The 12,647-nt window shown below is 41.6% G+C and overlaps 2 non-coding genes across 2 annotated transcripts; both read left to right on the forward strand.

Annotated features, from left to right (window-relative positions):
* The first annotated feature begins 2,225 nt into the window (after nt 1–2,225).
* On the forward strand, nt 2,226–2,297 carry Trnad-guc. Its single transcript has one exon. It is a non-coding gene; the product is annotated as a tRNA-Asp (tRNA).
* A 3,011-nt stretch (nt 2,298–5,308) lies between these two features.
* On the forward strand, nt 5,309–5,380 carry Trnad-guc. Its single transcript has one exon. It is a non-coding gene; the product is annotated as a tRNA-Asp (tRNA).
* The last annotated feature ends 7,267 nt before the right edge of the window (nt 5,381–12,647 follow it).

The raw sequence follows: 12,647 nt of genomic DNA on the forward strand, positions 1-12,647 counted from the left end.
TGTGAAAGGAGGCGCCTTATGATGACTCGTGTCTCGCGGAGCTTAGAGTGTGGAATGAATCTGTGTGACGCGTGAGTGTTCGTTCCCCAAGCTGAAATGCAACAAGTCTGCGGATCTAACTCAGTACGTTTCACAAAAGCAAACCATCTATTCATCTCCTTATCATCATCCTTATCATCATCATCCTCATTACTGGCCATCATCATCACCACCATCACCGTCATCATCAGAGCAGAGTGTAGGATAGTTTACTCTAGTACTTTTCTTATTTAGGTACTGTACATGTTTTCCTTTTTCTTCAAGACATATATATCCCTTCTATCCCTCTATATTTTTAACGCTAAGTCAACCAACCATAACTTAACCTAACCTAATTCAATGTCAACAATTAATATCAGTGGTCACATCATTGTTTCGTTGGAGCAACACAGTGCCGCTGAATACATACATGAGAAAATGCTTGCATATTATACTATTCAGAAGTAAACTGTCTAAAAGGAGAGTCATTTAGAGAGAGAGAATCTTAAGGAGGGAAATGCCAGAGACGTAAAGTGATCGCAGTCCTTATTATCATCACAAACCTTCTTATCTTCATGTTATTTTCACTGTCAATCTTTTTCAATCTTCATCTCTTTCTTCATAGTCTTCATAAACATAGGCAATCATTCTTCTTCCACCTACTGAAAAGATCTTAATCCTTTTAGTACTGGGACGCATTTATTTTACCTTGAGTTTGGGATATGATTGACGACTTATTTACATTAAGAAGTGTCTATGGATGTCAGAAGATTAAGAGCCAGAGTCTTCACTATTTCAATCCCCACATATTATTTCTGAAGCTGTATAAAATCACCAAATAGTAAGCAAAAAAAAATAATAAAATAAAATATGGAAAAGTGTCATGGTACTGAAGAGGTTAGTTAACATTCCCACTCAACTCTACCACTCGTCTACTCCATCAGACATTACCGAAATTTTAATATTGTGCGAGTCTCTTCTGCTCTTTGCCTTTCCTTCCCAACAGTGAATCACAACTACCTTATTCTGAATCTTCTGTATTTGCTACGTCTCTTCATAAAGTAGCACATGTAAAACTAAGTCCATCTCGCTGTCCACTATATAAAAAAATAAAAGTTTGTCTTCAGTTTGTTTCATGAGATTTGGAAGAAGGAGAGAGAGAGAGAGAGAGAGAGAGAGAGAGAGAGAGAGAGAGAGAGAGAGAGAGAGAGAGAGAGAGAGAGAGAGAGAGAGAGAGAGAGAGAGAGAGAGAGAGGAAAAAGAAATTCCCACAAGAATAATATTAACTTGAGGGGAAGACTTTGTCGCTAACATCCCAGGGGTCGTAATCAGGTCGTTAGCCTTGTTAGCGGAGCAATTAAGAAAGCCCCAACCAACATAAGGGTGGAGAGGAAGGAAAGCAGGAATTAAAAGATGGCTGATGAGAAAATGGAATGGAGAAAGGGGAGAAAGAAACAAAGAGAAGGGAAAGAAGAGGGAAAGAACAGATCAAAAGGAAAAAAAAATAGCCTGGAATGGAAATAAGAAGGTTAGTGAAGGAGAGTTAAGTAGAAAGGAAGGTGTTAAGGGGAGGGATGGCTAAGGGTGATGGGAAATAAGGGATCTGGTCTAAGTAAGGGATATGAGGGAAGGGAGGAGGAAGAAGGAGAAAGGATGGCCACAGGGATTAAGTCCTTGGAAGGTTATTTGACCGCTACCTCCTTCTGTCTGTGTGTGTGTGTGTGTGTGTGTGTGTGTGTGTGTGTGTGTGTGTGTGTGTGTGTGTGTGTGTGTGTGTGTGTGTGTGTGTGTGTGTGTGTGTGTGTGTGTGTGTGTGTGTGTGTGTGTGTGTGTGTGTGTGTGTGAATTAGAAAATAAGTGAAGCTGGTACAAGAAATTGCCAGAAGTATACGTGACAGTCCATGTCTCTACCTGTTTTCCTGTTTTGTCTCTCTTGTTCTTAGAAATTAAACGGGAAATTTGAAGAAAGCCGAGAGAGAGAGAGAGAGAGAGAGAGAGAGAGAGAGAGAGAGAGAGAGAGAGAGAGAGAGAGAGAGAGAGAGAGAGAGAGAGAGAGAGAGAGAGAGAGAGAGAGAGAGAGAGAGAGAGAGAGAGAGAGAGAGAGAGAGAGAGAGAGAGAGAGAGAGAGAGAGAGAGAGAGAGAGAGAGAGAGAGAGAGAGAGAGAGAGAGAGAGAGAGAGAGAGACTTGAAATTGGTAGTCCTCACGTCCTCGGTAGTATAGTGGTTAGTATCCCCGCCTGTCACGCGGGAGACCGGGGTTCGATTCCCCGCCGGGGAGGAAAGGGAAAGTTTTTCTCATTAGAGATTTTGAAATTCATGTTAAACAATTCCTTTACGTTGCAAGATAAGACTAAGAAGGCCTGAAAGTTAAGTTTATTAGTCCCCAGGTGAAACTATAGACATACATACTTAAAAATAAAATCACATTATGTAGCTGTTCTAGAAGGCTAATTATTCCAGCAGCGTACGGGTGTATCATGAACACAAAAAAATCATGATAACAACATGAAAATAAACTTGTTGAAAAATAAAATACAAAGGCGGGAAGCTGTGAGTAATTAAGGTCATCTGAAAGCCCTTGGTCACCACGAGGATTGAGAAAGGAGAGCGTGATCTTTTAATCCTTAAATATATCCAAGCGGACTTTCTGTCAGAGAGAGAGAGAGAGAGAGAGAGAGAGAGAGAGAGAGAGAGAGAGAGAGAGAGAGAGAGAGAGAGAGAGAGAAGGGGAATGTGTATGGTTACAAGGCTTAGTGTTTAATCCCCAGGTCAGAGTAGCCAGCAGGAGCCTCAGCCTGACCACCTTCCCGCACCTCTGCCAGTATTGGACAGCGGGAAGACCCTCGTCCCCTCCTGGCCTTCTGTACAGTTGTTCTTTATTATTTCACGTGTGGAGGAGGCTGGCCAAAGCGTACACACACACACACACACACACACACACACACACACACACACACACACACACACACACAGAGAGAGAGAGAGAGAGAGAGAGAGAGAGAGAGAGAGAGAGAGAGAGAGAGAGAGAGAGAGAGAGAGAGAGAGAGAGAGAGAGAGAGAGAGAGAGAGAGAGAGAGAGAGAGAGAGAGAGAGAGAGAGAGAGAGAGAGAGAGAGAGAGAGAGAGAGAGAGAGAGAGAGAGAGAGAGAGAGAGAGAGACCAACGGCAGCAGTAGTAACAATAAAAAAAATGAAGCATGGGTTTATTTGTTCACCTAAGTTTAAACTAACCAGAACTTTTTTTTTATTCTATATATTCTCTGATAATACAGTAAGAACAATTACCCCTCCTACTACATCAATAACCACTAATTTGTGAACTGACACAATGCCTAGCTCGCAGATTCACTTACAGTACTACACAGAGAACAGTTAGGAATATAAAAGCATGATGGAAGTCGTCAGGAGCCAGTAGGTTAAAATATGGTAAGTTCTGTATGAAACTTGGCTATCTATATTCACATGCCATCAAAATCTTCTCTTCATCATTATCTCCCAAGCGGTAATGCTGATTGCTATACTACTAAGGATATTAACACCCTTCAGTACTGGGACGCATTTTTACCATGACTTTTGGGTGTGATTAAGCAATTTTATTTACATCAGGAAGGATCTATGAAGGTCAGAAAAGTAATTGCCACAGTCTTCACTATTTTAATCCCCTCATAAGTTTCTGAAGCTATATCAAATCGCTAAATAGTAAGCAGAATATATACAAAACCACGTCATGGTACTGAAGAGGTTAATGTTTTTAGTCCCTCTACTTTCTATACAGTTTTTTGCTTATTGTGGTTGGTGATGTGAACAGTAATGAAGGTGACGCTGAGCAATGCCGGTGAAGGGAATAAAAAGAGCATCAGATGGTAATAGGTAGCGTTAAGAATGGCACTAGACTGAGCAGGAAGGACATTGGTGAAAGGTTAGGTGAAGGAGAGTAGTGGATAGTGATGTACAGTGAAAGCAGATAGTAACAAAATAATGAGTGGTGATGAGAGATGATCAGTGGTGATGATAGGTCGCAATAAATCTGAGCGGGTTACAGTGAATAATAGACGATGGGTGATGATGGGATGGTATAACCTGGTGCTATATAGTGGTGATGGGATTTAGTGATGGTAATAGTGGCGGTGAGTGATGCACGGGCTCTGAAATAATAGATGATGTACTGAGAGGCGGCGATGAGAAAGATAGATGGAGATAAGTACACCTTTGGAAAATATGAGATTATACTGGATACAATGGTGTTTGTCTTGCTCAGTGTGTGGAGACTGTGGTGGCGCGGGTAGAGGGAGGCACGGAAGCAGACAGACAGACAAACAAACAGCCGTTTCTACCATCATAACAATAACAACAGTGGTGGTGGTGGTGTTGTTGTTGTTGTTGTTGTGGTGGTGGTGGTGGTGGTGGTGGTGGTGGTGGTGGTGGTGGTGGTGGTGGTAGTAGTAGTAGTAGTAGTAGTAGTAGTAGTAGTAGTAGTAGTAGTAGTAGTAGTAGTAGTGTTGCTTCTTTGTTACTGTCATCGATGTCATCGTACTTTTGTCTATAAAGAATAATAATGTTTGTACTACTACTACTACTACTACTACTACTACTACTACTACTACTACTACTACTACTACTACTACCACTACAACTAATGCTACAAATACTACGAATACTACTACTACGAGTACTACAACAACAACAACAACAACAACTACTACTACTACTACTACTACTACTACTACTACTACTATAAAATAAATGCCATCTCGAAAGAAACAATCAAGAGCAACAACAACATCAGCAATAAACGACCATCACCTTCATCACCTCTAACAACTGTCGTCACAACTCAGAGCACTCCTTAATTAGCAGGAGCAGCTATGATGGCAAAAAATACAGTGGTGGGGAAAGCAATGTTCAATACACCCTCTGTCAGTCTCTCTCTCTCTCTCTCTCTCTCTCTCTCTCTCTCTCTCTCTCTCTCTCTCTCTCTCTCTCTCTCTCTCTCTCTCTCTCTCTCTCTCTCTCAATTTCATGAGAGGCCTCGCATGGCTGCTCCGCCAGTCATGAAAATTAGATTAGTGCGTTTTTAAGATGCGTCGGTAATTTCCCACAGTCACGTTAACCACTCTCATGAACTTTCCTTATTTCCTTGATGTAATGAGAGAGAGAGAGAGAGAGAGAGAGAGAGAGAGAGAGAGAGAGAGAGAGAGAGAGAGAGAGAGAGAGAGAGAGAGAGAGAGAGAGAGAGAGAGAGAGACTACTTCTACTCTTCTACTCTCACTTTTTCATTACTCACTTTCACATCCTCGGTAGTATAGTGGTTAGTATCCCCGCCTGTCACGCGGGAGACCGGGGTTCGATTCCCCGCCGGGGAGAAAAAAAGACACGTAGAGAGATTTTGATGAAACATGAGACCTGATTTTATCGACTAACAGATGTATTATTTCTAAGGTTGTAGCGATGAAAAAATATGGCAACATTCAATACATAGATATAGTAAATCATTTTGTTATTTTTTTATATAGCACTAAGAATGAATTTCTTGATCTGATGGAGATGGCAACCCTTAAAGAATATACTTGTAGAAAATATAACAGCTGAGGATCATGGTCGAGGGATCCCCATCTGTCAGTCAGCCATGCACGAACTCTGGTCTCAATCATAATGCTTTATAGCTCTCAATACCTTCGTAGACTGCCATGACGTTTTAACTCATTACAGTGAATCTCACAAAACTATTATTCACTCCCTCTTCCCGACATTCACTCACTTCTCTTATTTATTCACGCCGTCGCACTCTCACCATCAATCTGAAAACCTTTATTTACAAACACCAGTATGGAGACATCTAGACACCCTCTGGCCATCCATCCAGCCTGACACATTAAGACAACCCTCGTCACTCAGGCCTCACTCGACCTCACAACTCATCCTCGTTCCCCTCCCGCTGGGCATTTCAAGGATCTGCCATCACCCTTCGGTCCACCACCCAACAATTACCTGCCATAAAGCCTTTCACCGTCGGTCCGTGTCGAGAAACATTAAGTTAAAGCTCTCTCAAAGGGGACTTGCACCGGACCTCAGTGCTCTTACACCTCTTGAAGCCCTCTCCCTTTCTCTCTCCTTACTCCTCCACCTCCTTCTCTTTCTTCTATTTATCCTCCTTCCCGCCTTCTTTTTTTTTTTCTTCTGCTGTCCTACTTTCCTCTCCTTGTTGCTTAATGCCATGTTTATCAGCATCTGTTTATTCCAGTGTGCTATTCATTTTCTGCTCTTTCTTGTTTGTTGTTTCGGTTTGATTTATTTATTTATTTATTCATAATTTTTCGAATGCGTTGTTTTATTTGTCTAAGCTTCCAACAATTATTTAAAGTTTGTAGGCAAATTGCGAGAAAGGTTGGCAAATTAGCAATCTACACGAAATCGAGGATGATAATTGATTTTCTCTCTCTCTCTCTCTCTCTCTCTCTCTCTCTCTCTCTCTCTCTCTCTCTCTCTCTCTCCAGATTCACGGTAGTCGCTTCACTAGATTCCATTCATCTCATCGTCCTCGCTCAATTACATCACGTTAATAATATCCGAATGTTCACTGCGTGCCACTTTCCCTCTCCTCTTCCCTCCTCTCATCTCCTCGTATCTCTAGTCTGGTGTCCTCTATAAGCTCATCTTCCGTTGCTTCTCTCATTCCCGCTTCCTGTCTAAGCGTATGCTCCCCTCCTGTAGGTAGTTTGTTTTTATTTAGGTGTTTTTAATAACAATCTCTTTACTTTGTCATCATATTGTGAAAAAAATCACTGTTATCGGTGGGACAAGGAGCGAGAGTTGAGTAGAATTTTCGTGTGTGTGTGTGTGTGTGTGTGTGTGTGTGTGTGTGTGTGTGTGTGTGTGTGTGTGTGTGTGTGTGTGTGTGTGTGTGTGTGTGTGTGTTCTGTTAACTGATACTCCACAGTTTAAGTCTCGTTCATGTTAATTGCTGTGTCTATTAGCCTAAGCCTTTCTTCAATTTTTACGCATCGCTGCTGATTCATCCAGTGGGCAGTAATGCGGCGAGTCTGAGTCTATCTGTCACTCCATCTATTGATTTATCTATCTATCAAGTTATCTATCAGTCGCTTCGAGTCCCAATCACGAGCATTATCCGAGTACTTGTTCCTGTATCGTATTTCCTGCTTCTCTGCCTCCATCCCTCTCTCCCCTCCGCTCTCCCTTCCTTCATTCAACGTTTATCTCCACATCTGCCTCTCCTCTCCTGCCTTTCCTTCCCTACTGACTCCCCGACATCGGACACCTGCTAGTAATCAGTCGGGGATGTGGGTGTATTGTGGGTAACTCACGCCCTCCCCCTCTCCCCCTCCTTCTTCCTTCCTTTCCCTCCTTCCCTCCCTTTCCTTTCCTTCATTCTCTCCCTATATATCTCCCTCCCGCAGCCCCTCCCTTCCCACTTGTGCAATTCAGCGGCCCTTCAATTGCTCTTCTTGTTTGATGCTTCGTTGCGTCTTGCCTCGCGGCTCCTCTGCTCTTTCGGTCATTTTTCTCTTTTGCTATATAATTTTTATTCTATTATTATCACTATTATTATTAGTAGTAGTAGTAGTATTGCTATTATTATTTCTATTATTAATATTATTATTATTATTATTATTATTATTATCATTATTATTATTATTACTTTTATTAATATTATTATAATTTTATCATTATTACTATTATTATTATTATTATCATTATTATTATTATTATTATTATAATTATCATCATTAGTACTTCTAAATCTTCATGTTCGCTCGCCTTTCTCCTTATGACTGCACAACTTGTTAGAAGAAGTTTCTCTCTCTCTCTCTCTCTCTCTCTCTCTCTCTCTCTCTCTCTCTCTCTCTCTCTCTCTCTCTCTCTCTCTCTCTCTCTCTCTTTTGTTTTGAGTGAACTGTTAGTCTTATTTATCTATTGACTTATATATATATATATATATATATATATATATATATATATATATATATATATATATATATATATATTATTACTACTCTAAGTTATTTTCATCACTAATTACGAGTTTGTATTTGTTGGTTCACCATTATGCAATGCAAATATGATTAATTACATACTTACATGCATACGTTGCACAGACACACTGCTACTTTTGTGTCCTTGTAAGAACGTAAATCAGTACATCAATCAATTTATTTTGTGAGAAGTAAGGAGCATAAAGAGAGACAAACATTTTTTGTTTTTCCAATGAACAACTCTACTTGTAAAGACAATAAAAAAACGACTCTACCACCACAACCACCGACGCATCCACGACAGTACCACAACCACCATCTCGACCACGACCAACAACACCCCATTCCAACCACTGCCACCACCACAACCATCACCAACGACACCACCAACAACAAGTCTCAAGATAAAAGGAAGAGAGTCCCAGCCCACCCCACCACGCCCCGGCCCGGCCCGGCACAGTACTGGCTTATCGTGGTGATGAAGTGTTGCGTGTAATCACTGCTCGTATTATGGCAGGCGAGAGAGAAACTTGTTGGTTCCGAGAGGGAGGAAAAAACTGACATTATATCGTTGTGTGATAAGGCAATATACGACAAAACTCACATGAAGAGGGTACACACACACACACACACACACACACACACACACACACACACACACACACACACACACACACACACACACACACACACACACACACACACAGGGAAGGAGCGAGGGTGGCAGGCATGGAGGGTGGTGGAGAGGAAAGGGAACAGTAAGGAGAAGCAGGCATTGTACAGGGCATTTCCAGATAACTTCAGCCGCGGCTACACAGTCTCCAAACTTAGCCCATCAGTCTCCTATATTAGCAAACTTGCCGGGACACTTCGAGGGAGACTTCCTGGTACCGAGCCATCCCCTCCCTTCCCTCCTTCCCTTCCCTTTTCCTTCCTAGTATTCGTTTCTTAACCGTTCCCTTGTGCTGCTCCCAATATATCTCTCGCTTTCCCTCACTTATTCTCTTTCTAGCGTCCCCTCTCCTTCCCTTCCTTTCGTCCCCTTTCCGTATCTCTCTCCCCGCCCCTTGTCCACGCCCTCCTGTGGATTGATCGTAACGGGACACTGCGTGGAGCAATAGTGGGTGTGTCTTGTGGGCGGTGCTGACAAGGTTGCTCCTCCTTCACACACACACACACACACACACACACACAAACACATTATCAGTACGAAAAGCAGGTCAACCCAGCACTCCGCCACATAAGCCTTATCTCCCCTTCGCCTATTCGTTTCATTCCTTCAAAAGGCAACCATTGCATTGCATCTCTCCGCTCTATTTATAACGAGCCACTCTCCTCCGAGCAGGTGGTGGGTGAGTGGGGAACGCCTGACCATTTTTTTGCACTAACGGGGAGTATCTGCTAATTTATGACCATAAGTGATGCAGAATTAGAGGAGATATTCATCTCTCTCTCTCTCTCTCTCTCTCTCTCTCTCTCTCTCTCTCTCTCTCTTATATATGAAAAAAATGGTCATAGAAGATAAAGTAAACAAGTAACTTGCACTTGACAGTCCCCGTATAATACGCACATATCCATTTATCATATTTTATTTATCTATAAATTTCAACATTTTTCTTTTCCTGAAGTCCTCTCTTATCTCTTATGTAACAATTTGACAGCAGCATTCCAGTTATCTACTACTTTTCGTATGCAGTACATCTTACGATCTCATAAGGACAGCATTAGACTGCATTTTATCGTCACTACCAATGTTGAAAATTGCAAAACTCGTGATATCGATGGAGGTAATAATAGCTCAGACTTTTTGCAAAATTCGATGAAAGCACGTATTCAAACTTCACTCTTTTATTTCAACGTGTTTATGTGGAGAGTTCTTTAATTAATTAAATACTTAATTTTTACATATTTGACATTTAATAATTTCAGTTTCATTATGACATCTTTTCTAACATTTTCGATACACGGTGTGGCTTCTTCAGGTCACATTTCAGATCATTGAAAGTCCTCACCGCTTAGTATTACACCCATGAGTCGCTCACTGCTGTATTTTTTCGAAGGAATATACAGCAAGAAATACAATTCGTCTTTCACAGGCAGTCTGGTACACTGGTCCTGTGTCTGCCTCTTCAACTTGAAAGTCTTCAAGAACCTTGAATTCCTTTAGGAGAGGAGTCTCAAAACATCTTGGGAACTAAATTGGTCTTCTCGAGGCACTTTGTTACTGTTGCTTTTTTCGGGAGCGACGAATGACTGGTCTTTTTTTCAAGATGTTTTGTTGCTCTTGGCCAGGTTCCTTTTACATAAAAAAACATAGTGAACTGACAAGGAGAGTCACGCCAACACTCTTGCTGCTCGGGACACGAAAACACCAACAACCTCCACACCTTGCACTTTCTTACTTAACTTCCGGGACAAGATGAAGAGCAAGACCACCTCAAATGAACCAAGAGGTCATTGTAGTCTCTCTCTCTCTCTCTCTCTCTCTCTCTCTCTCTCTCTCTCTCTCTCTCTCTCTCTCTCTCTCTCTCTCTCTCTCTCTCTCTCTCTCTCTCTCTCTCTCTCTGCTTGTGTCCAGTGAAGCCAAGTTTGGTGATTTAAAGCTGCCATTAATTTGCTGCGAGAGGTAATTAGGTCTGGCGCTCAGGTGTGCGGGAGCGAGGCGGGTCAGGTCAAGGGTCAATAGAGCCGGCCAGGTAATGTCTGTGTCCATAACTCAGCTGCTGCGGGGTCAAGACCAATGGCCGAGGAGATAGGCGAGGAGGGGGACGAAGGTGAAGGAGGTAGGCGATGGTCAGCGGAGAGGAGGGGTCGGGAGGGGGTGAGGTGTCAAGGGTGGGTTCTTCAAAGGGGTTGGAAGGGGTCAGTGGAGGTCAAGCCGGAGTCAAAATACGCAGGAGCCCTCCAAGTGACCCCGAGAGTACTGCGTTGGTCTTAGAAACGCATTTTCCTGAGGGTGATGCTTTTCTTTCTCTTGGTGTTGTTGTTATTGGTGTTGCATCCTGGAGGGAAAACTAAAAGTGCTGAGCGTCAGGAATGTGTCTCGCAGCGGTGAGGTGACTGTTATATCACCGACGAGTTCAGTGACGCATGACCTTGTTAAGAAAATCAAATAATTGCAATAAAAAAAAAATGCAGACGCTGTCCATCATTGAGTGGGTAACAATAACTGGCTTGCACTTCGTAGAATTTCTTAGCTGCCTCTTGACTGCGTTTGATCAGCCGCAATCTATTAGGTGAATTGTTTTTAAAGAGGTCAACCGATTAAAGGACTTAACATTTGAGAGATAAGCACAAATCAGAGAGAAAATGAGGATAAAAGATTACTCGAGCTCTGAGGACGATTGCATGTATTACTCTAAACGTTCCATTGTCAATGCGGAGTGTCTGCAACTCACCCCCCGGCACAAAGAATTCAATGCATGCAATCTCCTTTATCTCAAGATAGACTTTCGTATTTGCATCACAGATATCCAATGACAAGTTTTAAAGGTAGCGGAATCTTAAAGAAGAAGAAGAAAAAAAAAAAAAAAAAGCACGCTCCAAGATGTAGTTCACGATACACTGAACATGAAAAATAAGAATATGATTATCATAATATTTTTTATTCTCCTTGATCGTCTTCCTATATGAGCTAAGTTTACTACTGCCTTTACTTTCCTTCTCCATCACCGATTCATTGGGCAACGTGTAGTTCTGGCGGCTCTTCCTCCCATTGTGGAGGCGGACAGTGTCAAACATTGCCCCGGGGAGATTTCCACGGACACTTTCTCCAAACACGCACACAAAAATCAACATCTTAATCTTTTATTTTTTCTCTATTCTGTATTTGTTCCGTAAACAATGGTATTCTTACTCAAGAGTGTGTCGTTACTATTACTACTACTACTACTACTAACTATTACTATTACTGCTACTGCTACTGCTACTATTACTACTACTGCCGCTACTACTTCTACTACTGCTACTGCTACTACTACTACTACTACTACTATTACTACAAGTGTTATACTGCTAGTCGGAATAGCTAACATTGTTTCTTCCTTTCGCTGTGTTTCGATTTGCTTACGAACTGACATGATTACCATACAATACGTGAAGTGAAAAATGTAAATGACAACAAAACATAGTAAGATAATCACAAGAATAACTCGAATTCAACCAAAACGTCCACTAAGAACCTATAAACTGTTACAAATTAATATACGTAGAATAACAATAATAATGTAAACGAGCTTAAATAAAAAAAAAATATCCGAGTTTGAATTATGAAACAACGTATATGGTGGCAGTAAGCAATAGGTGAGAAGGTGAAGGTTTGAGAGTGTGAGTAACAGACTAGCTTTGAACATGTAGTGTATAGAGTGTGTTTTTACCTTGTTCTCTTCTATTTATCTATTTGTTTTTACCTTTCATTTTATTTTTTTTACTTTTTATGCTAGCAAGTAATTCAGCTTTTTCTTGATATTCTTTTTTTTGTGATCTTGACCAGTCCGCATCACGTGTAAAAGTAGTGAGGAAATAGTAAGAGAGAGTAAGTAATATATGTAACGACCGTGTGTGTGTGTGTGTGTGTGTGTGTGTGTGTGTGTGTGTGTGTGTGTGTGTGTGTGTGTGTGTGTGTGTGTGTGTGTGTGTG

Source organism: Portunus trituberculatus, chromosome 42 (genome assembly GCF_017591435.1).
Source record: "Portunus trituberculatus isolate SZX2019 chromosome 42, ASM1759143v1, whole genome shotgun sequence".
Lineage (NCBI taxonomy): Eukaryota > Metazoa > Arthropoda > Malacostraca > Decapoda > Portunidae > Portunus > Portunus trituberculatus.